This window comes from Opisthocomus hoazin, chromosome 3 (genome assembly GCF_030867145.1).
Source record: "Opisthocomus hoazin isolate bOpiHoa1 chromosome 3, bOpiHoa1.hap1, whole genome shotgun sequence".
Classification (NCBI taxonomy): Eukaryota; Metazoa; Chordata; class Aves; order Opisthocomiformes; family Opisthocomidae; genus Opisthocomus; species Opisthocomus hoazin.
In genome coordinates, this window is record NC_134416.1 from 107,058,846 (window position 1) to 107,082,878 (window position 24,033).

At 41.2% G+C, this 24,033-nt stretch overlaps 1 protein-coding gene across 2 annotated transcripts in view; it reads left to right on the forward strand.

Moving 5' to 3' along the window:
- The window catches only part of GMDS (GDP-mannose 4,6-dehydratase), a 433,606-nt gene that overhangs the window by 249,145 nt on the left and 160,428 nt on the right, over positions 1-24,033 (forward strand). The window lies entirely within an intron of this gene.

Genomic DNA, 24,033 nt, shown 5'->3' on the forward strand with positions numbered 1-24,033 from the left:
TTAACCTTAAGAACGTTGTTAGCCGCTGTTCTGGTTTGGAGCTACAGATAATAAACCCACCTAAAACACATTTCAAGGATGTGTTCCTTAGTTTAGTTCCAGCATGGCAAGCATGTGAGTTTACCAGCTTTGTGGGTTTAAATGAGCACAAGAACATCCCAAACGGTACAATTAACAAAAACCTTTCACTATTCCGATGCTTCTGATTCTAAACCGATGAACTTTATTAGGAGCAGAGTTAATTGAATTGTATTTCATTACTTCAAATAATTGAAATTATAGCATAATTGGTGTGCATTCAGCAGACAGCTGTGATTCAGCTAATCCCACGGCCCTTTGTGACTGTGAAGATGTTGCTTCCAACCTCCATGGTACATTGCACAGTGAGTTTGTAGAAAGGAAAAAAGGGATCTTTTTCAAAAGAGCCCTATGAGAGATACATGCAGAACTTCCTTTAAGATGTAACAGGGTGTGAGTAGAGTATCTCCATTCCCTTCTGTATTTAAAAACAGAAAAAGAAAAGAGAAGAGATTCATTGTGTGATGTCTGCTTATTAACCTGGTCAAACATGATATTTTTAAACTGGACATTTGTTAAGGAAAAGATATTCTGCCTCAATAATTGTGAAAATACTCCTTTGACGACACATCCTACTAAAGTCACATACTACCCTTTCATTATTGCCTTTGGAGCTGGGCTTTTTATTTTGTGTATATTTATGCATATGGAAAACTTATGAAAGAGTTCTTCATCTATTTGTGTGTATATGTGTGTACATATGTATAATTTCTGTGTGTATACACACATGAATAATATTTTTGTGTGCAGCCGTGTGTATAAAATTATATACATATTATATATCTATATATGTACATATATATAAATAAAATATTTTGGAGCACTTCAGCCTAATACATTTTATTACAGGTTCAGCAAGTCTAACTAGTGCAAACATCATCACATATGCCTTCTGTTGAGCTTTCTGCAGAATAGCAATGTACCGTAGTAAGCTCTGCAAACAGCCATAATTATGACCCCTACAATTAAATAGTGACCTGTCTCTAAATTGTCCTCAGTAATTCTCTCAGCTGACCTACTGTTAGCATCTTTTGCCAATTTATATAACGTAATTTATAGCACAGCCTAACTGTGGCGTGGCTTGGGGTTTTTAAAATTGTGCATTTCGGTCCCCGTAAGTAGCCCAACACAGTAAAATCTTTGTTCCTTGCAGAATGCGTGCGTGTGTACAGTACATATTTATCTGGTCTGGAATAAGCATTAATCTTTAATTACTGAATAAACATATTAAACAGGTGTGGAATAACTGAACTTTCAACCATGCGATGTTTATCTACCAGCGCGGCGGATACCTTGGCTCTGCAGTTTGAAAGGTTTCACCTTGCCGTGCCCAGGGTTGAGTGAAGGAGGGAAGGTTGGGAGGGCGGGCACGAAAAACGCCCCAGATCCCACATAAATCAGAGATTTCCAGTTATAAATTATGCACCATCATAACATCCCGTTAGCGTGGTTGGTGAGCCAGGGCTGGAGCGAGGGGTAGTTTATAGCGGAAAAATGGCTTTTCAATGGGTAGCACGCCCTCGGACTCCTGCTCCTCCTAGGCTCTGCGCGCTGGGCTTGTGGTGTGAGGAGATATAAAGCAGCATTTTTCTTGCTGCCTGGTGGAACAATGAGGGCTCTGTTAGCATGAGCCCAAACTTCTGTAGCCCCTGCCTCACAAGGTTGGAATGACTGCTTAAACCCAGGTTCAAAGCCCTTGGCCTCCAAGTGCTTTAATTTAGCACTATTTTTGCTGCGCTAGCCTCTGTTTTTTCTGCTTAAACCATCTAAGGTCTCCTTGTTTTGCAGGGAACCAAGCAGCTCCTTTTTATAATTAGATTAAAGATAATCAAATGAAGACTTGGATATTTTTTAATGTCATTTAATCTTTTTTCTTTTTTTTTTAACTTTTGCAAAATTGCTTTTTATCACCGTTGCCCAGCTTCTTGTAAATTTGCACCTCTTTTTTGCTTCACTGTATTTCAAGCTTCTGGTTTTCTGGTTAAAAAAAAAAATCATTTGACAGGTATTTTTCAGCATTTTTATTTGATGCCATAAAATAAACCTTTACCAGGTGTTTTTAGGTACTATTCACAACGCTTTCGTTCTTTCACTGTCAGTTTTCCCAGAGCTGACTGGTGTGAAAATAAAAGAGAATGCAAAAAGAAGCATGCAAAAAGGATACCAATGAAGTGGAAAAAACCACGGATATGGAGTAAGGGGGTAAGGAGCAGCACAGAACTGCAGCTAAAAGAGGGCCATGCATTAATAAAAGTAACAAGTGCTGGCACAATTTGCTTCTAGTTTTAAAACATGAAAATACAATCCCGAACATAGGCATTATTCAGATAATAATCACTCAACAGTTGGTTAAAGCATTGCTTAGTATTAAAGCTGTGAAAAAGCGCGTAACATCTGACCTCAAGTTTCTAAAAGAAAAATAGTTTCAAGCTTAACTTTCCCATTCCTCCATAATGCACAATTAATACAAACATACTTGAAATAGGAGCCAAAAAAATCTTATCTGCTACCAAAGACTCAAATCACGATTATGTTAGAAACCAAGGAAATTGTACACGAACAATCACATTTTAAAAAAGGGGGAGGGAGGGTGAAGGGAAGATCGACTGAATTTACAGTGTGTAGAGTATCACTGTGCTCTTTGTCTAGTCAAGAAACATCGTGCTGGAAAAGACAACAGGAGATTCGCTGCCTGGGTCTTGACAGGAATCTTTTACAGGCGTCAGAGTGGAGGCCAAGGTGGAGATCAAATTTCCCATTTCTGAGATGAGTGGGTATCCGAAGGGTACTGGTTGATAAGTCTTTTTCTCATTTTAAAGACAGTGTTAAAAGTGCTAAAATTTGCCCTTTTTTCGTAGTGAGGTTGTCACCAGGTTTTTGTTCTGTTTCTTGACTTTCACTCATCTGGGTAAATTTTGTATGACTATGATTGTGTAGTGCGCTGTGATTTTTAGTTGGTTTAGATTTTTTTTCCTTCTCTCTCTCTTTATACTGATCTTATGTGTTGTAAAGAGATGGAAATCATAGAATCGTAGAATATCACAAGTTGGAAGGGGCCCATTAGGATCATCAAGTCCAACTCCCACGAGTTTTTAGAAGCAAACACCTTCAGACCTGGGATGTACTAGAGGTTGTAAAAATAGGATACTGAAGGGTTTAAGAGTCCGTAATTCTGTGCTCAGAAACTGGCCTGGTAACTTCAGTGGGACTATGGGTGAAAACGCCTGATGGAGATTTACAGGGCCAGATCGTGCAAATCTGTTTGACTCAATCTGAGTGCGTCACAGAATATTGAGTTTGTTTGTAATACGACATTGGATATGTTTTCCTTTTTTGCTCTGAAGCCGTGTTAATTTTTTTTGCACAGAGCACCTGATACCAAGTTTCACCTCATATGGATGCACAAATGTCTCTTGACCATGGTCGTGCTTTCAGGAGGCTCTATGAGGTGAAGAATATAGCTGTTAAAAAAGAATTTTATATGATTCCTGCCACAACTAAGTACACAACAATCCATCTTTAAGTTTTTTATAACTACAAAAAAATATTTTGAATATTGATTAAAATCAGCAACACTTACTCATTCCTAAATTATTTTCAAATAATAATTTGGAATAAACATATCTTTAAAAAACACAAGTAAGCAAAAAGCTTGCTTAGTGTAGTGATCTTATTTCATTTTGCTTTTAGAGTTCCACGTGGAGCACATTTTTCTTGCAAGATTTGACTGTTCCAAATGGATATTTTTAATCATTATTATTGTTTTAAAAGCTCTGAAAGGGATCTTTTTTTCCTTTTGAAGACTCATCAAAATGTTGGACTCCTCCAAATACAACTTCAGATGGCTTCATTATTGACTAGCATATTCTTGTGACCACAGAAAATGGAAGAGACGTGGCAACATTTGATCTGTGTTTTCAGACCTAAATATATCTCATTTAAAAATAAAAAGCCTGCAATGATCATTTGAAATACCTGACTGCAAAGCCAGTTATCACAGTGTGCTTCTTTGAGATTTAGAGAAGGTGAACTGTACTTTGACCAATAATTTCATAAAGAAAGTGTCAAATTAAAGACGTGAATAGTTGTTGAAGGTGTTTGCCCATCACACAGTAGTTGTATGTGTCACTGGAGGTTGCAGTCAGTGATGAGCTGCTTTGCAGTAAGAAGATTTAAATAGTGAATGCTTGCGCTTAAGATACTGTGTTTTATACTGATAAATACACCAAAAAATGGGAGTGGGAAATGAGCAATTCTTAGAATTAGAAAAACGGAGAGATTATTTCACTAAATTACTCTTGGGGATACATGGTGGAAATGGCTGGATGCTGGAAACGGGTAAGAATACAGTTTTCTAGCCCAAAAAGCTACTACGTATTTTTGCAAATCAAAATAACGGCAATTCAGGCATATCTGCACCTATTCTAAAATTCCAGCAAACTTATACAACTGTGACTTGAGGGGAAAAATAAAGCGAATGTTATCTTAAAAGATGGGTTAAGTATTCCTGATTTCTGAGATCACAAGGAATCTTTAGCCAGCTGGAGCCTTCAGGTTATTCAACGATTCTAAATATGAATATAGACGACTAATGAAATAAATAGTTGTCTTCCTCTTAATTTTTCATTTACAGGGCCAACAGTTCTTACATTTCCTGAGGCACTCTGCATGTATTATTGAGGTAGTATGTTAAAATGATCTCGCCTCATTTATCCTCCCCCACAAAATAGTTGAGATGTAACTTTCCAAAGAAAACATCTGAAGCATTTAATTTTACCTGTCACTTTTTTTCGTTTTCCCTGTTAAGAGTAAAACGTTGGGCTGTACATTTCTAACGGAGGGTTTTCAAGTGAAGGTTAGAATAAACAGAAGTATGATTTAACATTCAGAGACCAGAAAATGACTAATGGGAAACTCTAATTCATTTTCCAGGTCCTAGGTACACATAGTTGAAAGCTATAAAGTTAACAAAGGTTATCAAGACCTAGAGATAAGAATTGGAAGTTGTTAAGTTTAGTGTCTAAAATCAGAGTTTCCTCATTTTTCTTTCTACTATGTGAAGCGGTAATTCCTTGGATTTGTACTGCTCACACTGTCAAGTTAATTTTGTGATTTATCGTATTAAAGGAATAGAGATTTATTTTAATTATCTTGGTTCATCTAGGAGTATTTTGTACTGTTATCCATCTAGATCTGTGCATGCATGCTTGCATTATTTTGCAGAACTGTGTTTGAATATCATAGAATCGTAGAATCACAGAATGGTTTGGGTTGGAAGGGACCTTAAAGCTCATCTGGTTCCAACCCCCCTGCCATGAGCAGGGACATCTTCCACCAGCCCAGGGTGCTCAGAGCTCCATCCAACCTGGCCTTGAACACTGCCAGGGAGGGGGCAGCCACAGCTTCTCCGGGCAACTCGTTCCAGTGCTTCACCACCTTCACGGTGAAGAATTTCTTCCTAACAGCTAATCTAAATCTGCCCTCTTTTAAGTTTACAGCCGTTCCCCCTTGTCCTATCACTACCCACCCTTGTGAAAAGTCCCTCTGCATCCGTCCTGTAGCCCCTTCAGGTACTGGAAGGCTGCTGTAAGGTCACCCTGGAGCCTTCTCTTCTCCTCTTAGCCTGTCCTCGTAGGAGAGGTGCTCCAGCCCTCGGATCATCTTCGTGGCCCTCCTCTGGACCCACATCTTCTCTATCACCTAGATGAATTTTAAAATTTAGGGTATTCCTTTTTGTGTAGGTGGTATCGGTTTGAATGTCTGGGCTATTCCTTGCTGCTCATTACGTTCAGTACTAACAAAGTGAGACTATTTACTTATTATGCATTGGAAAATGGAAAAAAGGCCCATTACTTTCTAAAGGAGCTTGTAACTTTCTCCTGCACGCTGCTTTTCACACTCTGCCTGAATAAGCTGGGGGATAGCCAGTGAAATCCCCAAATTATAACAAGTTGCAACATGCAAGAGCTATTTACAACATGTAAGAAATGTCCATAAATGATTTTTTTTTTTTTAATTAGCTACTGCTCGAGCGCGTGACAGAGTTCTCATGTGTTTGTGTGCCTCCACAGTAGCCCTCAGCAGGGATTTCACTGGCTAGGGAGTGTTGCCCTTCGTGCTTAAATTTTGTCCAATATCTTCTAATACCGATTTTATTTCTAATCGCTGTAAAGTTCCAACAGCTGCAAAAGACACAATGTTTTTCCTTTGAGGAAGAATTTGCATCAGAAAACTAAACAATTTATTTTTGGCTTCGCAGACTTGACAGACTAGGTTAATTGTTTGGCTTTCTTACAGAGTTGTTTATACTCCAGATCGATCTTCTTCCTCCACGCATCACACAGGCACTTTCACGGCTGTGTAGAATACAGTCATGGTATCATGCTGAAAGCAATGCCTGTCATATTCTCCTTGGAGGGAACCATGAGTCCTCAACTCTGTTTTTTGCCTTAACCTGGGCTCCCCAAGCTCCCACCCCACTGACCTGAGTGCCTGCTTGCGGATTGAGATTTTCTGTGATGGATGTGGTTCACTTGCAGATAGGGCATGGCTGAGTGTGAGCCTGCTCTCATCTTTTTATTATTAGTTTCTGGTTTGAGACAAGGAGGATTTGCATCATTTTTGCGTGTTGTATGGGGGTTTTGGTTTTAGTTCGTGGAAATGATGACAAAATTTTGGGATAGCCGTATCTTTTCTTCTGAGAGATGCTTTAAATCTAATTTAATGGACTGGTTTCTGTGTTTTTAGCTTTCCAAATGTGCGATTATCCCATTAGAACTCCACCAGAGTCAGGGCTAGTCAGAGAGCAACAATTTCGTTTTAAGGGAGGGGAGAGGAGCTTTGGGACTTGTGTTCATTTTGATGCTGAACTCTTTCTCACACCCACTAGAAATTCCGTCCTGAATATTTTCACTGAAACACATACATTTCCATGAAATATTGCGCTTTAAAAGAAAAGCTATTCTAAAACAAATAAGTTTTCTCTATCTGTAGGCTTTCATTAAACAAAGACAATAGGCTGAAACTGGTTTCTGGGCCATAGGAATACATTTTCATACCAATACAGCGCAGAACAGTGTGAGAGTGGGAGCGAGGGAGTCCATTTCCAGTGATGCTGATTCAGTTGAAATCCGGAATAAAGGAAGATGACCAGTAGTCCTGAAAGCCCTTCTCAGTAATGCCCGAGGGCTGCGGTGTGTTTGTTGCTACGTAAGCTTCGCTAACCTGAAAAATAAATAAATAGTAAATATTTCACAGAGCGTGTCACGGAAAACTTAGAATGTAAAGAACCAATGTGCTGAACTTTGCGGTTTGCATTACTAGCAGCCCTGAGCTATACTATTTATTCACTATTAATGCTAATGTTGCCCTCCTTATTTACCTGTAAACTGCTAATCAGGTCAGTGTGGATCCGTGAAGTATCCTCTTTGCACTAGTGCCCTTGGCTAACTTGACTGAAAGTCTGATCCTGCCTCAACCCCAGGCACCGAACATCACCGTAGCTGTTCCTACCACTTATTTTAACGTGGTCAAACTTGGAATAGTTGCACTCTTTCGCCTTCTTTTGTTTCATCATCCCTTCGTGTGCTCTGATGTCATCATGCAATGCTGTTTACTCAGAGACAAGATGCTGTGTTGTGACTTCATGTTGCCCAGCTCCATCGCTTCTCTGCCAACAGCGTGCTGTGGAGCAGATCTGGTCACCAGCAGGACTGGGCAGCTGACTGACCTTCTCCACAAAACCCAGGGAATTACTTTTAAAACAAATATGCGTATATTATAGGAAGGTTTTTATCGGCTTCTAATCTAATCAAGCTAAAGCACTAATAGCATATTTAAACTTGTTGACTTTTTAAAAGAAAACACCTGGTTTTAATCAGGGCGCTTCTTGAATATGACAGCTATCTTTTTACAGTGAAAAAATACCTATGCTATTACCTAGCAAAATAAATTGTTTCTTTTATGCTTTAACTGAAGTACAGCAGTTGGCCATTGATCTGCAAAGCATCCCTTTTGAACCTAGCTAGAAGCTGGTTGCCTATATTTATCTTTGCTTTAGATGTGTCTTGAGAGCTTTGGAAATGTATTGTATGAATTTTGTGCAAACATAATGAGCAAAAATAATCATATTTTCTTAGTAACCCAAAGTAATACAGATTTTCAAGCCATACTGGGGAAAGCATTTTGCCCTTGCTGTGCTGTTGATAGCAGTTATCTTGCTATTTTGTATTTAGTCTGCTGTTTTACTGAAGAGGCTGCTTTTCTTCAAGACATTTCAGCCTGACACAGATTTTCCTTCTTGCTCTGGCTCCACGGATTTATTATTTACTGTCCATCTTGAAATCCATTTTTAAGTAATTATTTCATTGATGGCCATTTATCCTAGCTGAGGCTTCAGGAGAAGCAGTTTCTGCCAGCAAAGCCTGAAATAGCCTTAAAGAGTTTGTGATGCGAAGTTTGGTGATGCAGTATCGACACCCGCTTGCGATTTCCTAGGTGAGGTCTGTGGCTAGATGTCAGAATGGATCATGTGAAACTATGTCAGTCAATTAATCACTGCCAATGAGCCATGGCATGCCAAAGCTCCGTTTCATAACGGCCTCCTTGTTAAGTTCACAAACTCCAAATCCACAAGCCAGACCTCCTCCTCTAAGACCTCCAATACAGGCTACAGAAACATTTGCAGGAAAATACATTTACTGCAAGAAATAAATGTTGCAGGCTTATAGGGTTGATCTGGGGGGGGAAGAAAAAAGGAGAAATGTGGGATTTAGACCGATAACTAGTGCAGTGGAATTGATTATGCTGGATAGTTCTAGAGAAAGGCTTCTAATGTGAATATAAAATAAATCCCTATGAAGTGGTACATATAGCATAATTCAAAATTAGTTGGAATCTGACCTGTACGTTTCATAGCAATCACTGGTAGAAGGGATACAGTGTCATTCACCTTTAATACTTCTCCTGCCTTATCTGTTCCTTCATCCTGATCTTACCAGATGCAAAAACATAGGGTAAGAGAGGTAGGGAAAGTCAAAACTGGATAGTAGCCTGACATACTACCAAAATAAATTAAAATGCCTGTGACAAGTAAGTCGTTGTTGGGGGAGAGGGTGTGAGGGGGGAAGGGAGAGCGTCTTTTACTTCACTGGCCCATTTAGGAAGTTTGGTCACTGGTATGGAGCCATACAGCTGCACACAATATAAAGTAAGTTTAACAGCATATTTGGTGAGTTTATAACTTCCCCAGGGCATTTTAACATTAAAAATAGTGATTGTTAACCTGGTCCATCTGAACTTAAATATGAGCTTACTTTGCAAGAAATGAGGGGTAACGTCTCAAGTACTTTTCTTTGTATTTTATTATTGCTTAAGGGCTTACATTGCTTTATAGCTGCATTTTGTCTGTTTTTGCATTTTGTGCTCAACAGGGATATTCAAATCCGTGGTCTCAGTAAGGACGGCAATCCCAGCCCTGGATTAGAAATATGTTCTTTTATAGTTATGCACAGATATTAAAAAATAAACAGTATATGATAAAATGGCAGTTGTGTATGACTTTAACATTAGCAGTAAGTCCATTACATGTGTATTATCTCTCTGGTCACTAAAAATATTCACAAGCAGTAGAAACTCTTTTTCAAACATTAGTGTCTCAGACTGGCAGCCAAAAAAACACCGACAAATATTGAAAGGCACGCAAGAAGTCGTGCTGAAATGAATTACCATTGCCTTATAGGATGAAGTAGATTACAGGGTATTAAAATGAGGTCCCATTTAGAAAAGTGTATTTCTGTAGGTATATTGGACTGTCCTTCAAGGCAAAATTCTATTTTCAGATGAGTATGCAACTGGAAACACCCAAGTTTTCAAAGCCAGGAGTAAGAATCCAAAAAAATCATTATACCAGCTTAATGATGAGGAGATTATAAAAATAACATCGCTTAGAGTCTTTTTTACTTCTTGCTGGTTTGTAAGCCTTTAGGGTTCATAGGGTCAGGCATTTTTATGCAAGTACAAAGACTCGAAGATTATGTATTTTTCTTTGAAAACTGAGATTCTTGGTCCTGGAATCAGGCTTTGGATGAAAATGTAAACTCCCCCAAATGTTGCAATCATTGCTAGAAATTGTCGGTGTTGTGGAGATGCAGGAACCAACGCAACTCTTGTGTCACGTCGCACGCTTCTGTGTAGCTCTGGCAGAAACGATGCTTCTCCATCCGCGCTCCTCTCCTGAGATGGTCCCCAGCAACACCAGCAGCCACGGCACGGCGTACGGGTGGGTGCTGGTGCTCGCTGTCGGGAGGTGCTCCTTTCATAGTGCAGTCACTGTTTCGATTTTGGTTTCTGTGCTCTACTATTTTGCCATGTTAAGGAGCAAATAATCGAAAAAAAAAAAATCTTTTTGCACTGTGAGTGAATTCTTTCCTCCTAATTCAGAAGTTTCCTTTGCCCCTCTGTTAGATGGAAGTGAAATCACACTGGGGTGACTTGCAGCTGGGTTTGAGGGCCATTTAGACATGCAAGGCTTCTGGAGCCACCGCTTGCTGTTTACAAGCCTTGTCTTCTGGTGCTCTAGTACGATAGCATGCCATGTCACTACTTGTCATTTTAAATGATGCTAAGGGGACCTCCATTCTTCAGCCCACAGCAGCTCCTGGAGAGCCTGTGCTCTCTTTACTGGATTAGTGCAGCTTCTGCACACAGGCACTGGAGGTGGAACTCACATCCCTGTGCAAAGCCTAACGAAAATAGTTTTGCCCAGGGCACCACTGCGGGGCCGAGAAGGAGCAGAACACCCACTTGGAGGCATTGCTCAGGGCACACCACAGCTGTGTCCGCCATCCCACAGGGTCTGCAACACCCTCTGCTGAGAAGTTCCTCGCCAGTTTGTCCCAGATTTCTCACAAAGTCCCTGGCTGGGTTTCTGCTACCACTGCAGCTGCCTTCAAAGGGCATCTTCTCGCCCCGGGTGGGAGAACACTTGCCTGTTTTCTTAGCTTCTCACCCACTTCACAGTGTGGAAGGGGAGGGTGTCTTATTAAACGCTGTGGCCTCACCTTCCATGGGGACCTAACAAATAATTCTGTCTGCTGAGCATTTAACCGGTGCAATAGCAGCAGAATTAACCCGTCCACAGCCCTGTCTTGAAACTTGGTCGCAGTCCATCCTCAGTCTATCAAAACCCAGTAACAGTGATATTCCACACCTGCTGCACGAAAACCCTGGTCCCCAGAACATATAAAGGCCTCAGAATATAAATTATGAATTTTAGGGTGTGTATATATATGTATGTGCGTATATATATACACACGCATTATGGTGTGTAATTTATGTTTGCAGTTCAGCGCTGGTTTGAATGAATAGTATATAATTTGTCAAAGTAACAATCCCTGGCTTTGTTTTTGACTGGCTGTTACCACAGAGCTGAGGACTGGGATCTCGTTTCCTAAAGCTGCCTGCTTAAAAAGAATATTCTGTTCTATGCTCTATTCCATGTGGATGGAAAGAAAAGAACAAAATATTGTATATGCATGTCAGTATCTTGACCCTGTAATAATAATAATAATAATACTAATAATACAGTCCTAGACTTCAGTTGAAGTAGGATCAAGTTTTAGATGAGACAGTGTGGCTTATAGCTTCTTTTCAGGGAAAGCTCTTGTAATGTTGCGAGCATGACAAATAATAATTCATCTGAAAAAATGTTTCAAAGTTCCTGCTGTATGATGAGAATTATCACCTACCTAATTCTATTTGCTAGAAACAAATCACTGATTTAACTATTTTTGAATTGTTCTAATTATATAGAATACCCTAGCAATTTGAATTTAACTGTATTTTGGATTTGTCTTTCTTTTCCTAATCTCTGGTAGCTGAGCTAAACACTGCCAAAGCCTTCTATTTTCGTAGAATCAGAGAATACCAGGTTGGAAGGGACCTCAAGGATCGTCTGGTCCAGTCTTTCTTGGCAAAAGCACGGTCTAGACAAGATGGCCCAGCGCCCTGTCCGGCTGAGTCTTAAAAGTGTCCAGTGCTGGGGAATCCACCACTTCCCTGGGGGGATTATTCCAACGGCTGAATTGTTCTCATTGTAATAAAACATCCTCTTGTGTCCAACCGGAATCTCCCAGGAGTAACTTGTACCTATTACCCCTTGTCTTTTCCGTGTGATTCCTCCTAAAAAGGGAGTCTCCTTCATCTTCATCTCTGCTGTTGATGCCCTTGTTGATGCAACCTAGCATCTTGGTGGCTTGCTTTGCCGCAGCAGCAGCACACTGTTCACTCATATTGAGCTTGTTGTCCACCAGGACTGCCAAGTCCCTTTCCACAGAGCTGCTGCCCAGCCAGGCAGATCCCAGCCTATGCTGCACTCCTGGATTATGTTTTTCCAGGTGCAAGACCATACACTTGTCCTTGTTGAAATTCTTAAGGTTCTTGTTAGCCCACTCTTCCAGCCTATCTAAGTCTTCCTGCAGGGTGGCTCTCCCTTCCAAAGTGTCCACTTCCCCACTCAGTTTGGTGTAATCAGCAAACTTCATTAGGGTACACTTGATCCCATCATCCAGATGACTTATGAAGATACTACACAGCAATAAGCCCAATATCGATCCATGGGGGACCCTACTTGTGACAGGCTGCCAGTTTGAAAAGGGGCTATTTACCACCACCTTCTGGGCATGGCCCGTCAGTCAGTTCCCCACCCACTGCACAGACCACTTCTCTGGACCACAACGCACCAGTTTCTCCAGGAGGAGGCTGTGGAAAACCATATCAAAAGCCTTGGAGAAATCCAGGTAGACAATGTCCACTGCTTTCCCCACATGAACTGAGCAGGTTACTTTGTCACAGGAGGCGATCAGGTTTGTGAAGCACCATTTGCCCTTGGTGGATCCGTGCTGGCTTTTCCCAATTAGGTTCTTCATTTGACTTGTGATAGCACCCAGGAGGATTCGTTCCATAACTTTCACAGGGACTGAAGTAAGGCTGATGGGCCTGTAATCTCCTGGATCCTCCTTTAAGCCCTTCTTGTAGATGGGGGTGACATCAGCCTTCTTCCAGTTTCTGGGATGTCGCCTGATCTCCACGACTTCTCAAAGATGATGGAGAGTGGCCTCAAGATGATGTCAGGCAGCTATCTTAACACCCTTGGGTGGATAATGTCAGGGCTCATTGATTTGTAGGGGTCAAGCTCCTGTAATTGTTTGGATACCAACCCTTCCTTCACTGATGGTGGGTCTGTGTTTGCATCAACCTGGATTTTTGTTCCTAAGGCCTGCAGCCCAGCAGTGCTGGTAAAGACAGAGGTGAAGAAAGTGTTGAGGACCTCTGCCTTTTTAGTGTTGCTGGTGACTAGTTAACCCCTCCTGTTTAATAGTGGGCCAATATTTTCCTTCTGTTTCTGCTTGTTGTTTATGTACCTGAGGAACCCATTCTTGTAGTTTTTGACGTCTCTAGCCAGTTTAAATTCAAGATGAGCTTCTGCTTGTCTCTTAACATATTTGGCCTAAACTGTGTAGCAGTTTAGACACATACTGGTTTTAACTCTTGTAAGTGGTTCTGTTGGAATAACTGGGACCAGCTTTCTCTTTTTCTTTTGAAATCTCAGCGCAACAGAATCTGTTTTGTAAGTAAACAGTTTAACTGGTGGATCTGAGGGAAACTTCTGGCCCGGGCAGAAAAGGAACGGGAATGTATTGAGCATTCAAATCAGCAACAGCCAGAGCAATTTGTCCAACTGCACCCTCTGGCATATGTCCAAGATTTACAGTATATGAGTGTATCTCAGCAGATCAAATATAATTTGTTCAGATCAAATATAATTTGTTCTCACAGACAGCGAGATGGATACAGACTAAATGAATATGATGCTTTTTAGTGGTCAGATAAAAGAAAAATATGCACATACATACAAGCACAAATGGCAGAGAACAGAATGGACTGGCAACTCACCAATAATAAATTAGTGTCCACACATGAAGGAGGAAACTGCGAATCTGCCAAGAAAATAATGTGAATTACAAGCCTTTGTCATACCTAACAACTTGGACCTATCACAGGGGTTTTTGAAGCAATGGTGTTGTGAAAGCTTGTGAGAAGAAGACAGGCCAGGCTACAATCCTTTCCCTGACAGCGGGAGAAAAGATATCCAATGTTTGAATGAGCTCATAAGATACTTTCCTGCCAAAGAGGTGGACAAAGTGAAATGCACCAAGTTAAGTCTACCTTTCGCTGAGTCTCTGTGCATCACATCTTTGAGATGCTCGTTTCTGTCCATCTGCTTAGCACATTCAGGCTGTCATCATTTCATGTCTTAAGTGGGACAGCATCCTTTCCTGTGGGCTTGGTGAATGTGATGTGCAAAATTGTGTACCTCCACTCAGAACTCCTCTGGGAAGATCATTTCCCTCTGTTGCTGCTTTCAGCATGTCACACAGGTATTTGCTGGCTCCTTTTCCTCTCACATCAGACCAGTGTTACTTGTCTTCACAGGCCTTTCGTGTCTTGTATGCACTTTATCTGTCATCTCTCCTTCTCTATCGACTGACTGACTGCTGCCTGCAGCCAGCTTCCGACACCCACATTCAGCACCCACTTCTTAAATTTTCAGACACCTCTCTCTTTCTCCCAAGCTACTGCTCAAGCTTGGGAGGAGCCCGCTGTAAACACTCTTCAAGCTATTTCATCACTGCTGTGCTTCAAACCTCAGCCTGTGATGCCAGCAGGAATCTTCACAATGGTTAGAGAGCAGATGTACTGCAACCATTGCCTGTCATGACAGTCAAGCTTGTTTTCCTGCATCCTTCTTCTAGCACTGCCACTTGAAGAAAGCTCTGTCTGTATCAGTTTCATCTCTGAGACTTTTTGTTTTGTGTGTATACTACAACTATGTGAACTTCTGTGGCAAGGGTTGTAGCCTACCCAGGCCAGGTCATGCCACAGTAATACAAATAAGTAGTTCTGTGGTTGCGTCAGGGGGTTCAGTCTCAAGAAGCGCTACACCGAATACTCCTACCAGCAGGTGCTCTGTTGGCAAATGTGCCTGTTGTCCCGTTGTCCATTGCCTCATGGTAGCCCAAAGGTTCCTTGTGAAACTGCCTGCATGTCAACACTGCCTGCAGGGCTCGCAGAGTCGAAGACCCTCACATATTTGTCCCTAGTTGGATAAAGTAGGTAGGAGGGACACATACTCCAGTGTGAAACTGCTACCTGTGTATGCGCTAATTTATGGGACAATGAGGATAAAGACTTGCACATTATTCACCACACCCAGCCTAACTGGCAAGGTGCATCAGTTGATCTCCCTGTTTTCCCTCCCTGGTTAATGGAAAGACAGAGATCATCATCCACAAAATGATTTAAGAACGCCATATCAGGCACCTGATGTGATTCACCCACTTGACTATAGAGGAAAGTTGGAGAGATGAAACTGAGGTGTTTAAAGTTGGGAGGTATGAATAACCTTTCCTCCTCATTAGTGAGTGTGGATTTCCATGTCAAGGGCATATATTAATAAAGGGGTAAACATGCCATGATGGCTTGAGCGCTTGCGCACTAGTTCATCCACCGCCTTACAGCACATTAGAGAGCATGATGGGAAAGCCTGTGGAGAAGGGTAAAAGGAGAATGAGAAGGATGTGTTCATGAACCAAAGATCCACAGCTTGGATTTGGCATGAATGTTCATTACCTGGGTCAGGATGCTGAAGTCCCAGTCTCACCAATGCATTTCAGACTGGAGTCAGAGCATCATTCATGTTCATCATTAAGACCTCAGGAGGTCTTAATCCAATGTCCAACTTAGGGCCAGGTAAACACTGACTTCAGCTCCAGTTGCCCAGGCTTTGTCCAGTTGGGTCTTGAAAACCTCCAAGGGCAGAGATTGTGAAACCTTCCTGTGTAACCTGTTCTACTGCTTGCCTTACTTCATTACAAAACTTTTTCCCTGCTCCAGCTGACCGTCTTGGCAGCCCTCCATTGGAGTCACTTCAGTTTTTCAATGTCTTTCTTGTACTGTTGGACCCAAAGCTGGACATAGCATTCCAGATGCAGTATAATAAGTGCTGAGTAAAGGGGAATCTTCACTTCCTTTGATCTACTGGCTACAAGACTTCTAATATAGCCCTGGATGCTGTTAGACTTCAACGCTGCCAGGGACAGCACTGGCTCATGTTCAGCCTGTTGGCCACCACAAGCTAGGTCTGTTTCAGCAGAGCTGCTAACTAGCCATGCTATATTTCAGTATTTGGTTGATCTGTCCCATTTGCATCTGACCTTGCTGAATTTTACAAGGGTCCTGTTGGCCCGTTCCTTCAGCCTGTCAAGATCCCTCTCAGTGGCAAAAAATATCAACTGTTTCCCCCAGGTTGGTGTCATCTGTGAATTTGATGAAGGAGCACCCCATCTCCTTCTACAAATCACTGATAAAGATGATAGCCCAGGATGTCAGTGTCAACAGTTTCATGCCATGTTGGCTCATTTCCATAGCCCTGTTTGTAAATTTTAATAAGTTCCATAAATATTGCATTTTAAAAAGCCAGATCATGGGAGGCAAAAAGTGAAGGTGTATAGTAGGAACCCTTTGGTCAAGTAAGGTCCCATTGCCATGAACTGTCGCAGTCCTGGACCTGACCTAACAATTTTCAAATCACACTGTGTGTCTGAATGTTAGAGAAGAAACAGAATTCCACTTTAAGCTGAGACTATCCTGCACCTTTAGTTCTGGTCTCATTGTAGCTACCCGTAATATATCTATATATAGACACACAGAGACGTACACACACATAGTGTAGTTTTCCTGAAAGTATGTGTCTTGTGGCACATTTCTAAATGGAGTGAGCTTTTCCAGAAGAGTTACTGACCTCTGAAACAGAGTTTCTATCACGAAAATGCTGACATAACCTTTAACTGTAGAGCCACGAACAGCTTTGTTATATTACTTGTTCATAGTTTATGTCCTCGCTCGGGAACAGTGGTGTCATTGTCTGCTGCTAATTGTGTTAAGGGGCTGGGGAAAGTTGGCATTGATATCAGAAGGGAAAAATTATTTAAAATTAAAAATTCACCTTACGTGAGTCATACAGACTCTGGGGATTTTTAAATAAATGGCTTTAGTTTGGGTCTGTGTATATGGTACTCTTTTTTTTTGGTACATTACAGAGATATCAGATGTAGTAAATGTTATTTACCAAGCTGAGTATTTTAAGCCCTCTTACATTCATAAATCTAGACTGGTTGATCTAATCACCTTTTTTACATGCTGTTTTTCCTCAGTACTTTATATAAAGAGAAACCAAAGCCTCACACAGCGTTTCCAGCTCTCATGATTTTAGTGTGGGTCTTGCAATATCTAGTGTTTTCTTAAAGCCCCAGCTCCTGGAGCTGGATGATTACCTCAAGATCTCAGCTTTTTTACTTTGCAGCCCTTGAGATTTCCAAGAAAAGACTGAAAATCTGAATGCTCAGAGATCAAAAGTAGCAATCAAACAAAACAAAAAAACACCTAGAAACTGCAATTCTAAATGTTTTTATGGCTTTTGCAGAGGCCTTTTAAAGGCTTGTAGCAGCAATACTTTGAATATAAACAATTAGAATAGCACTGCTTGGAATTCAAATTGCCACCAGCCCTCCAGTTATTAATGCTGTCACCTAGAGGTGTGCAAAGCAAAGTCCTAGGGCTTGTTGTTTCTGGTTTTTACGGTCAGAGACAGATGTGAATCCTGCTTTGGGAATTATCTTTTCTAGATTGTCCCAACCTCAAACTCCAGAGCTGGACCAGCTTGAAAGTTCACCCTGTGAGCCAAACTGTGTTTTTTGTTAACTTGTTACAAAGGCATTGAAGGGTAATGTATAAAATTTTATAGTAGAGAAAGATGACCAAAGATATTTTTTTATATATATGTTCTTTAAAGCGTTATGAAGAGCCCTTGGTCTTCTGCTACAGATGAAGTAGCATAGTGGTGGACACCGTCATTAGCCTTGCAATCAGTTCTGCAAATGGGCACCGAATCTGCAAGATACATCACGCTCTCATGCTAAAGGCTTCTGTTGAGCAGCCGGTTGCTATTGTTTTCTTTCCAGAGGTGCTAATTTCCAGAGATAAAGAACTGACTGCTCCCAGTGAGAAATGCAAAGGACCTTGCAAAAGCTATTAAGTGTGGGAAATTAACAAACATGGGAAGCAAATGGCTGAATATATGAGTTTCAGTCAATTAACTCTTTAACAAACAAAACCTTCAGTAGTTCCCCACTGTTCCAGCTGTTCCGTGTTTGGTGTCAAGCTAAGTGTTACTGAATTTTGGCCCGGGGAGGACGGGAGGAGCTTTGTAAGTTTTGCAACAGTTATCTTTTTCCTGGCTGATTAGCCTTTCCTTTTTGATCAGCGTAAGAACGGAGTTGCCAAGCCATGTGTAGAGTCTCCTCTCTGGAGATATTCAAGACCTGCCTGGACAAGGTCCTGTGCAGCCTGCTGTAGGTGACCCTGCTTTGGCAGGGGGTTGGACTGGGTGACCCACAGAGGTCCCTTCCAACCCTGACCATTCTGTGATTCTGTGTGGAAAGTGTGCTTAACACGCTGTGCTAAAACAGGCGCCTGACAGAGGGACTCCACCGTGCTGTGAAGTCCCATCGAGGGTGCCATCTAAGCCATACAGCACAGAAGTGGGCGCAGGCGAACCTGTGGTGTCATCTGTAAGCACAGCCCAATACGCACCGTGGCCTCCCTCCATGACGCAGTGGTGGGTTGTGATCTTCTCTTCGTTGAGTACCATCCATCTTCAGAGACTGCCCAAGCGCAGAGCAAGAGCTGCAGGGGCTTGTGACTCATTTCATCTTAGAGCCCCTCCCAGGATAACCAGAAGGGTCGGTTGTCTCTTTGGAACAGGAGGACAGGTAGTTAGAAACAGTCTTTAACGTGTGACCTTGCCAGGTTTTCAAGGATGGAGGAAAGTCCTGCTAAGCAAAGGTTTGTGCCTTCCACGTGCTTCACAGTCGCTACACCCTCCTGTCTGCACCGTGCGGTTTTAATGTGTTCTGAAATCTGGCGTAGCCTGATCGCTGGATGCGATGGTATTCTGAAGGACATCAGCAACCAGCTACTGAAAAGGTTTGCCATCGTAAAAGTGCTCCTTTTTGTTGTCACTTAATAAAAGCATTAATCATAATTCAGGAAAAAAAAAAGTGAATCTGTTACAGTGAAACCATTTGCCCTTTATTTCTTTTGTTCAAAGAAAAAGACATAAAATTGAAGTTCCTTTAAAATTTTCCATGACAAGTGTTCCTCTGCTTTCTTTTACAGGTTTCTCTAATTTCTAAGAAGGAGACTTTGATTGATTGAACCCCCCTAGTAAATCTCTAAGTCCTTAACCACTTACTGCTTGCTTGATACAGCATTTGCTGTTGTTTATAGTCTGCTATCCATGGGATTGGTTTTCGGTGTAATAAAGTACTAAAAATCTCATAGAGTTGGATCAACTTGGGTGTTCCGCGGTTAGCGTGGTGGTTGTTATGCCTAATTCCCACAGCAGAGAGGGGGAATTAGGGGGAGCATCATAAAGAACAAAAGTTAGTGGATTGCCAGCTGAGTAAAGCCCTCACTGTGAACAGGTTTTGGTAATAGCAATATTTCTAAAGGGAAGGGTAATGACACTTAAGTGAGGTTGGTCTTAGTAAGCAGTTGCAGGTCTGGATCCAATAATGTATCATTTACTGCGTCTGGAATAGATCGCTTGGATAAATTAAGTGAACTCTTACCCTGCTGTGAGCTTTCTTGCTGTGTGCTCTGTGCTTATTAGCCTCCTAGCCCCTAGTTTGACCCTGTTCCTTTCTTAAATTAATGCATCTCCAATTCCCTAATCTAACCCTTTTTTTTTTTTTTATATAATCTCATGTTTCTTTGTTTCCACCCAACTTGAGGAAATAGCTGAGGAGTTTTCGACTGTTTACCCAGAGGCAGAATTAACAGGTGCATTTGGGGTTATTGCGAGGCTCATCAGATGCTCTGAGGGCTTGGCTCAGCTCCCACTCTGATAAACAAAACAGTATTGTAAATTCATTGAAAACTGACCAAGACGAAAGTATCACTTAACACAGAAGTATAGTTTTGAGATTTTATTTTTTTATTTTTACAGTGACAGAGGGGCATTTTAAAAAGGACATTTCACTGTGTCAGGATCTTATTGTCTAAGGTAAAGACAGAAAACCCTAAAGATCCAGATTTGGTGAGGGGGTAGTACTTAGAAAAAAAAAAAAGCAGAAGTTTTTAGTGAGTCGTAGCATTTTGAACCTTTATCAGCCTAGCTGACAACATGACACTCAGAGAGGATTTTTCAGCTTAGGAGTGGTTCCTCCTTTATTTAAAATGGAGAACACTTTTAGCACAGAAATATGCTTACCACGGCGCACTCTAATTTTTGACAGACATTCTTCATTTACAATACAGTCAAAAGTGCAGGAAAGTGCATTTGCTGTCATTTGCCTGATTTGATTTGGAAGAGTTTCGCAAGCACGGAGCAGAAGGTGGAAAGGTTAAGAAGAAATGCTTTACGATAAGAGTTATGTCTTCATCCAGGGATCACTTTTGGGAGATTCTAGCCAGTTCCGCTTAATATTCAAAGGCTTTTCAGCAGGGACAAAAACTCTTTAAGATTCAGCTTCCTCACTGTGAAAAACTAAACCTCATATTTTTCGGAGAACACTGTCTCCCTCCAAGCACTTCTAGTACTAAAGACAAAAGGCCTTGAAAAGTTCTTTGTTGGAAGGAGTTTTGCAATCGTTCGTGTGTCACAATACGTGAAGGCAGTCTAGTTTATAAAATATCAGGAAGTCCACGACGAGCTGTTTAGTGACCTTGTAGTAATCTGTCATTTCAGTCAGATTCTGTGGCATCAGAGCCTTTTAATGGTTATTAAGAAAACTGAATTCAATAAGACCGGAAAATAATAACTGCTTTGTTTGGCAGATAAGGATATGCTGGAAGATGCAAGAATCCTTTGGGTGTTTCCTTATGATTTCTTGAAGACAACAGAATTTGCAGTGGATGGTAAAATGGTCAGTATATAGCAGCAGCATCAATTCCAAAAGTTATTTCTCTGTGCTCTACTTGTGCGTGTTTCTTGACTGGCTTATTGTTTCGGGGGCATATGGGTAGGGCTGCCCTCTGGTAGCTGAAACCCTGGAGTCATTTGCAGCATGGAGAATGGAATAGGACAGGAGCATCAAGATGGCAGTAATACCTTCGTGGTGAAAAGCTGAATGGTGTTGAAACACATTGCGTTTAGCGTGCAGCCTTGATCTCCATGCCTATACCATGCCCAATAACCCCTTCCAAAATGTGGTTAGGTGTTCCAGACGCCAGCTCAGGTTTGTAAAACTCATCATTAGAAGATGTGCTTGACACAGATGGTGTCCCCTGGCCTTTTGTAGTTTTGATGGATCAAGTGATTTTGAAGGCTGAACGGGAAGAACACACGTTTCAGTTTTGTTGGCTAATATACAACATCAGTAGTGATGACGATCACGAGACAAACTGCCATCTGGAGCAGCTGAGGACACTCTCTCCTCTTCCTCATTTCTCTGTCAACGCTGATAAGCGTAGGTCTGAAATTATTTTGGTATCTGTGCTTCCCTGCAGGATACGTGGTAGCAGAAGTTGCACTGAAAGTTGTGGGAGAACAAACTGGTTTAGGTTGGTTGAAGGCAAATGAGACATTTCCTTGCTCATGTTTTCTCCACTCCTTATACCTACATTGGCAGGTTTCTCACATAATGTTATCTTTTCTGTTGCTTCATTTCTTGTAAGTTTTTCACTTTTAAAACTGCTATTGGTTTAACTCCTGTTTAGACTGTTCCAGAGATTATCTGAGCATCTGACAATATTCCTACTAAGAAAAAGAGAAAGGACGCAGGAAGAAGGGGTGTCTCTGTTCTGATTTCATAGCTCAGGTGACCATTGTGATCAGAGAACAGATGGTTGTTTGGGCTTGATGAGCTAGTTAAGATACACAAGCAGCAGCTGAGGAATTCAGGTGTACCTACAAAAGCTAGGACAGTAGTTTTCCTTTCAGATCAGGTCAGACTGGAGCTGGGGAAGGATTAGGTGTGCTTCTAACTGTACTGGATTTTGTGATGCCAGAGTGAGAGGCTGCTTCTGTCTGTAAGTTCATCAGTTCTGTATTTTTCACAACACAGCTGTATGTTTCCACCATGTTTGTGGATCTTGGTTTGCCTATAATGCTTTCCCTCTTAATTAAGTTTGAGTAGATCTGTGTTTTTCTCTTGGTGTTACTCGAGATGCTGTGTAGGATTGTGGTTGCTTCAGAGTTGGCTTCATCTTTGAGATAAGGCTAAAGAGGTAAGAGCCTCTCAGTTGCTAATCTCCTTAATGTAGGATGAAATGCTGTTCAAAGTGTATCTGTGTTGAAGACCCTGTGCTTTCTCTCGTGCTTTTGATCACCGTGAAGTAGTTCATTTAGATGTCAAAAAGGTTAATTAATATACCACTGAAATTAACGTGGACACTGTTCTGTTTCAGAGCTATTGCTCTGTGTACTATCCAGACTCAAGCCTTGCTATAGTGTTTACCTTTTTGCTCTTGGTCAAGAACTTCTTCCAGCTGTAAAGAACGAAACACAGTATGGTTTATGTTGTTATAATTGAGGTTTGAATACACAAGTGTAGATATGGGGATTTAGGAACATCATTTACAGGAATTTGTAGACAAATTGGTGGGTATTTGAGCAATTGTTTTATTATTATTGTTTTAACTCGTCAAAACACCTCTCATATCCTGGAGGATTACTTGTTACACCTACTTATGCTCTCCCTTATTGTAGAAGTGCAAAACGCTTCGCAGAGTTGGTGAATTTTACCTGTGTTTTGAGCAAGGGTAAGATGGACCAAAGCGACTCCAAGTTGATATCAGTTTCTGCTGCCTTCGATAAGGGACCTGACTTTGTGTGCACTTTCAGCAGTGGGTCACTTGGGCATTGCAAATACTGTGTGGGTCATCGGGCTTTTTTTCCCTCAAATTGATGCTTAAGTCTCATGCAGAACAATACTGGGATGGAGACTACTGACTGAAGAGCTAAGTTACCTGAGAAATGTCTGTGCTGTAGCCTGTCGAGAGCCACTGTAATCTTGGCAAATGAAAGTCATGTAGTCTGGGAGCTATCCTTGTGCAAGATGGTTGCCAATAATTTGTTCGTGTACAGTAATAAATTAGACTGTGCCCACTTTGGTTGGGGAGGGCGGGGAGAAACATTGGAACATGTTTTTAAGTATGAGTAGTTCCCTAAATAAATTGATATATAGAATTCAGAAACTGCAGAAAAAACAGAGCATACGTTGTCAGAAGCTGTGTTCCTGTGTTTGAAGCATCTCTTAGACTTCCAGAAAGACATCATCACGTTCTAAATTATCCTGCTAAGTGTGAAATGAAAGCCAGAAGATTCACGTAGCATAGATGGTTTCCAGACAACCAGTGGAAACCAGAAGCAAGGAGGATGTAGGGAAAAAAGTCAGAAGAGCACATATGACTAGATCAGTTGGGATTAAATGAGGTCCACAGGTCCATTACGCTCTGAATTATTCTTTAATTCTCTGATCATTATGGAAGGAGGATGTTACTGCTTCCTTAAAATTAGATATGTCACATGTATCAGGTGTTTTAAGATTCAGCTTCTCATAGTGCTGTGTATCTAAAAACACAGTTCTGTACCAGTACAAAAACAAAAAAACAAACAAACAAAAAAACCCAGAATTTTCTTCTTGGTTTTTAATTTGCTTAATTTAAGTATAGAAGTATGTTATGTATTCACTTTGGGTATACTTCTACTTCTTGCCTTGCATACAGGTAATAACCTCAAAGGTATCATTGCCCAATAACTTTGGAAGCTGGTGATGAAGGATTAAATGCCTTTTGTCTTTTTTTTTTTTTTTTGAAGTGCTTTATAACTCA